Source organism: Ictidomys tridecemlineatus, chromosome 7, assembly GCF_052094955.1.
Source record: "Ictidomys tridecemlineatus isolate mIctTri1 chromosome 7, mIctTri1.hap1, whole genome shotgun sequence".
Lineage (NCBI taxonomy): Eukaryota > Metazoa > Chordata > Mammalia > Rodentia > Sciuridae > Ictidomys > Ictidomys tridecemlineatus.
The window spans coordinates 141701624-141707294 of NC_135483.1; the positions used below are offsets into that span (position 1 = coordinate 141701624).

The 5671-nt window shown below is 34.9% G+C and overlaps 1 non-coding gene across 1 annotated transcript; it reads right to left on the minus strand.

Moving 5' to 3' along the window:
• Positions 1-5204: 5204 nt before the first annotated feature.
• On the minus strand, positions 5205-5277 carry Trnat-ugu (transfer RNA threonine (anticodon UGU)). Its single transcript has one exon. It is a non-coding gene; the product is annotated as a tRNA-Thr (tRNA).
• Positions 5278-5671: the final 394 nt, after the last annotated feature.

Genomic DNA, 5671 nt, shown 5'->3' on the forward strand with positions numbered 1-5671 from the left:
GGCCACTCAAAAGACAGTCTGCTTTGTGAGCTTCTGCTAAGGAAGTTAAGTTCATGCTTCATGGGCAAGCCATAGCAACAGGAATCCGTATTTTGGTTATCTCTTATTTTTATTTGGTTACTTTAATAGACTGATCCTCGAGTTTGTCTTTTAAATTGAATAGCTGTAAATGTTTTTCACTTCTTAATGACCATTGCATATTAGCAAAGTAATAATCACCACTGGAGCTTGCTCGATTTTCCAAGACATGGCCATTTTGAGCATCCTAGTGCTCAAGGAGGAAAAATATGTAAATAAAATTCCTTTATGCAAATGCATCCTGCAACTCTCATTGCCAGCCAAATTCTTATAAATCATGATAAACAGATGCTACTGAACTAAATGACTAAGTGAAATTATGGAGATAGATTCTATTTATCTTATTTTTCAATGTTGGGGAGGGAGAAAAGGATATTAACTAAATTTTATCTGTCGGCGGGATGATTAGGACAGACATGAAGAACTCTATTAATGATTTTAGCAGGCGAGATGTGGGACTCTTAGGAAATGGAGAGCTTAGGAAATGGTAAGGCAGAGGTTCTGTTGCAACCTAGTTTGTTTCATCAGACAACTGGGCTTTGGAAACAGTATCAGGCTTGCTAGGTCTCTGCCTATTGTTTTTCATTTATTATTTTATTATTTTTCCTTAACTTTTAAAAAAAACTAAAGCAAAGGGCTAGGATTATAGCTCAGTGGGAGAGCGCTTGCCTAGCATCTGTGAATTACTGGGATTCTTGGTATCACATGTAAATAAATAAAATAAAGGTCCATTGACAATTAAAATATATATATATAAAGTAAATCTGCATAACAAAGTTTACCATCTTAACCATTTTAAAATGTACAAAATTGTGAATTTTTTACAAGTAATTGAGAGATTCAGGAATATCATTTCCTCATTTTTTTCCATATTTTTATTCATATAATTATACACAATAATGGAATTTGTTGTTATATATTCAGACATTCGTAAAACAATGTAATTTGGCCAATATTGTTCCCTAGAAATTTGTCTTTTCCTTCTCTCTTCCCTCCCCATGGTCCTTTTCCGTATTCTACTTGTCTCTCTCTTATTTTCAAGAGATCTCCTGGCAAATTGGTTTTTTTTTTTTTTCCTCTCTAGCATCCACATATGAAAGAAAACATACAACCTTTGACTTTCTCAGTTTGGCTTATTTTGCTTAACACAATACTCTCAAGTTCCATCCATTTTCCTGAAAATGACATAATTTCATTCTTCCTTATGACTGAATAAAACTCCATTCTGTATATATACCACATTTCTGTTAGCTATTTGTCTATCAGTGGGCACCTAGGCTGATACCATCATTTGGCTATTGTAAATTGTGTTGCTATATATCATTATATTATTATGACTTTAATTCTTTTGGAAAAATATCAAGGAGTGATATATTTGGGTCATATGGTGCTTCTATTCCTACTCTTTTGAGGAAACTTCATACTTATTTTTATAGCAGTTGTTCAAATTTACAGTTTCACCAACAGTGTAAAAGTGTTCCTTTCCCCCCATAACCTCTCCAGAATTTATTATTGTTTGTAATCTTGGTGGCTGCCATACTAATTGGATTGAGATGAAATATTGGTATAGTTATTATTATTATTATTATTATTATTATTATTTGGTACTGGTGTTGAACTCAGGGGAACTCGACCACTGAGCCACATCCCCAGCCCTATTTTGCATTTTTCATTTAGAGACAGGGTCTCACTGAGTTGCTTAGCGCCTCACCATTGCTGAGGCTGGCTTTGAACTCACGATCCTCCTCTCTCAGCCTTCTGAGCTGCTGGGATTACAGGCTTGAACTACCTATCGTGCCTAGCTCGGTACAGTTTTGATTTGCATTTCCCTGATTGCTAAAAATGTCGAAGATGTTTTCATATATTTGTTGACCATTTGTGTTTCTTCTTTGAGTAAGTGTATGTTTAGTTGCTTTGCCCATTTACTGACTGGACTACTTGTTTTTTGGGTGGTAAGTTTTTTTAGTTCTGTATATATTCTGGATATTAGTCCTCTGTCAGAAGAGTAGCTAGCAAAGATCTTCTTGCATTCTGTAAGTTTTCTTCACATTCTTAATTGTTTTCTTTTTTGTACAGAGGCTATTAATTCTTGGTACTATTTCTTAAATTTTAAGGATCCCATTGAGGAAATTTTTGCCTGAACCTAAATGTTGGAGAATTGGTCCTACATTTTCTTTTAACGGTTGCAAAATTTCTGCTCTAAATCCTAGGTCTTTGAGCCATTTAGAATTGACTTTTGGGAAGAGTGAGAGATAAGGATGTAGTCTAATTCTTCTACATAGGGATTACCAATTGTTCCAGCACCATTTGTTTAAAAGGCTCTTTCCTCCAATGTATGTTTTAGTCAGCTTTTTCGCTGCTGTGACTAAAAAATCTGACCAGAACAATTTTAAAGGAGGAAAAGTTTATTTGGGAGCCATAGTTTCAGAGGTCTTAGTCCATAGAAGGCCGGCTCCATTCCTCTGGGCTCCATGTGAAGCAGAACATCATGGCGGAAGAGTGTGGCAGAGGGAAGCAGCTCACATCATGATGGACTCCACGAGCCAGATACAAATACATAACCCCAAACCATGCCCCAATTTCCACCTCCTCCAGCCACACCCTACTACAGTTACCACTCAATCCCTCTCAGGGGGTTAATTCACTGGTTGGATTAAGACTCTTACAACCCAATCATTTCTCCTCTGAACCTTCTTGCATTGCATAAACTTTTGGAGGACACCACATCTAAACCATAACAGTATGTTTTTGGCTCCTTTGTCAAGGATCAGATGACTGCATTTGTGTGGATTTGTCTCCGTGTCTTCTATTCTGTACCATTGGTCTGTATGTCTGTTTTTATGCCAGTACCAAGTTTTTGTTACTATAGTTGTGGTGTATAATTTGAAGTTGGTATTGTGATGCCTACAGCATTGCTTTGTTTGTTTAGAATTGCTCTGGCTATATGGGATCTTTTATTCTTCCAAATGAATTTTAGGGCTATCTTTTCTAGTTCTGTGAAGAATATCATTGGTATTTTGATGAGGGTTTCATTGAATCTGTAGGTGGCCTTTTTTTTTCCTCTTTTTTTTTTAATTGTAGACAGACACAATAACTTTATTTCATTTATTTTTATGTGGTGCTGAGGCTCGAACCCAGTTATTCACATGCTAGGCAGGTGTTCTGCTACTGAGCTAAAAATCCCAGCCCATGTGAATGGCCCTTTTTTTTAAAAAAAATTTTTAAGTTGTTGATAGATGTTTATTTCATTTATTTATATGTGGTGCTGAGGCTCGAACCCAGTGCCTCACACATGCCAGGCAAGAGCGCTACCGCTGAGCCCCAGCCCCCAATGGCCCTTTTAACGATATTCATTCTGATTATGCATGAACATGGAGAAATCTTTTTATCTTCTATTGTCTCCTTTAGTTTCTTTATTTAGTGTTATATCGTTTTCATTGTAGAGGTCTTTCACCTCCTTGGTTGGATTTGTTCCTAGGTTTTTGTTTTGTTTTGTTTGAGGCTAATGTAAATGGGATTGTTTTCCTGATTTCTTTTTCAACATATTTATTATTGATGTATAGGAAAGCTATTGATTTTTGTATGTTGATTTTGGATCCTGTTTTTATTTAACTTTTGTATATTGTGTGGACAAGGGATTGAACTTGATTTTTGTGTGTATGGATAGCCAATTGTCCCAGCACCATTTGTTAAAAAGTCTATTCTTTCCCCCATTGAATGATCTTGGCACTCTTGTTGAAAATTAATTGAACATTGCTGTAAGATTTTATTACTGGGTTCCCAATTGTTTTTTTTAAAATTTTTTAGTTTTTTTAGGTTGACACAATATATTTATTTTATATTTATGTGGTGTTGAGGATCAAACCCAGTGCCTCATGCATACTAAGTGAGCACTCTACCACTGAGCCACAACTCCAACCCCTTGGGTTCCCAATTCTATTTCATTAGTCTTTATGTCTGTCGTTATGCCAATATCAGTACTTTTTAAGTTTATTATAGATATACATGAAGGTAAAATTCATTATGGTTTATTCATATATGTACATAGGATAGTTTGGTCTATAGTTTTGAAGTAACTTGTAAAATTGGGAAGGATGATCCACCCAGTTTTCTTTTTTTCAAGATTGTTTCGACTATTTGGGGTCCTTTGCAATACCTTATAAATTTTAAGATCAATTTGTTCTTTTCTACAAAAAATGGAAATTGGAGTTTTGATAGAGACTGCACTGAATCTGTAGTTCCATAGAGGGAATATTGCCTTCTTAACAACATTAAATTTTCCAGTCCATGAACACAGATGTCTTTCCATTTATTTAGGTGTTCTTTAATTTCTTTCAACAATGCTTTATAGTTTCCACTATGCATGTCTTGAATGTCTTTGGTTAAATTTATTCCTAAAGATTTTATTCTTTTTGATGCTGGAATTGTTTTCCTAATTTCACTTTCAGATTGTCCATTGCTTATTTCTAGATACACAGCTCATTTTGCATATTGATGTTACTATTATTTTTGAGGGACTGTTTTCCCACCAGTGCATTCCTGAGGACTTTTGCTAATTCTTTGGGTTTTTCTGCCACTCAGTGACCCTCTGTCTTTGTAAATGCTGAAGATTATTACTGCCCTACTTAGTCTTACCCAGAGTGATGCAGGCACTACAACACTGACAAGAAATTAACCACAGATAAAATTCCATTTGACCATGCTGACTGAAATGTTGAGGAAGAGGAAAAAGAGCAATATAGGAAATAAGCTTATTTTCATTATGTTTTTAAATTTATCATTATTTTATTTTTGTTCAGTATATTTTAAAGTTTGTAAAATATCTTTTAGTTACTTCTTATAGAAAATTGGAATTTAATAATTAAAATCACCCATAATCCTGCTATTCACAAATCAACACAGTTAAGAATTTCGTTACTTGTGGGTATTAAACATAAGTATTATTATTATTTTTAAGATTATATTCAGTATAATTTTATCATCCCTCCCATTTTTTTAACATTTAAGTTATGTAATAATGACTCACTATTAGGAAAATCAATTTAAATACACTATAAAATAAGAAGCAATAGTAATTTATTTAAATTTCTTTGTACAGCCACTTTCTTTCTTCTTTTTTTTTTTTTTGGTAGTACTGGGGATTGAACCCAGGGCCTTGTGCATACAAGGCAAGCTCTCTACCAACTGAGCTATATCCCCAGCCCTTCATGGATCATTTTTAAAGTTTTCTTTTTAATTAAATTAAAGAAGTGCACATATTTGGTTAAAACAATCAAATAGTGTGCATGTATGAATAGTAACAGGAAATCCCATCATTTTTTTTTTTAGAGAGAGGTGAGAGAGAGAGAGAGAGAGAGAGAGAATTTTTAACATTTATTTTTTAGTTTTCTTGGCAGATACAACATCTATTGTTTGTATGTGGTGCTGAGGATCGAACCCGGGCCGCACACATGCCAGGTGAACGCACTACTGCTTGAGCCACATCCCCAGCCCAATTTTGTAAAACTATAATGCACTGGGTCTGGGGTTCTGGCTTAGCAGTAGAGCGATTGCCTTGCATGTGTGGGACCTGGGTTCTATCCTCAGCATCACA